The sequence below is a fragment of the Bison bison genome, unplaced genomic scaffold, assembly GCF_000754665.1.
Source record: "Bison bison bison isolate TAMUID 2011002044 unplaced genomic scaffold, Bison_UMD1.0 scf7180017864180, whole genome shotgun sequence".
NCBI classification, from domain to species: domain Eukaryota; kingdom Metazoa; phylum Chordata; class Mammalia; order Artiodactyla; family Bovidae; genus Bison; species Bison bison.
In genome coordinates, this window is record NW_011494752.1 from 5879170 (window position 1) to 5879877 (window position 708).

The 708-nt window shown below is 39.3% G+C and overlaps 1 protein-coding gene across 1 annotated transcript in view; it reads left to right on the plus strand.

The window, feature by feature from the left end:
- Window positions 1-708, plus strand: part of B4GALNT2 (beta-1,4-N-acetyl-galactosaminyl transferase 2) — a 74537-nt gene that overhangs the window by 60292 nt on the left and 13537 nt on the right. The window lies entirely within an intron of this gene.

Here is a 708-nt window from a genome sequence, read left to right on the forward strand (position 1 = left end):
ATTTCCCATGAAGTGATGGAATCAGATGCCATGATCTTAGTTTTCTGAATGTTGAGCCTTAAGCCAACCTTTTCACTCTCCTCTTTCACTTTCATCAAGAGGCTTTTTAGTTCCTCTTCACTTTCTGCAACAAGGGTGGTGTCATATGCATATCTGAGGTTATTGATATTTCTCCCAGCAATCTTTTTTTTTAGATTTAATATAAATTTATTTATTTTAATTGGAGGCTAATTACTTTACAATATTGTATTGGTTTTGCCATACAACAACATGAATCCGCCACGGGTGTACATGTATCCCCCTTTCCCAGCAATCTTGATTCCAGCTTATGCTTCCTCCACCCCAGCTTTTCTCATTGATGTACTCTGCATATAAGTTAAATAAGCAGGGTGACAATATACAGCCTTGACGTACTCCTTTTCCTGTTTGGAACCAGTCTGTTGTTCCATGTCTAGTTATAACTGTTGCTTCCTGACCTGCATACAGGTTTCTGAAGAGGCAGGTCAGGTGGTCTGGTATTCCCATCTCTTTCAGAATTTTCCACAGTTTATTGTGATCCACACAAAGGCTTTGGCATAGTCAATAAAGCAGAAATAGATGTTTTTCTGGAGCTCTCTTGCTTTTTTGATGATCCAGCGGATATTGGCAATTTGATCTCTGGTTCCTCTGCTTTTTCTAAAACCAGCTTGAACATCTGGAAGTTCACGG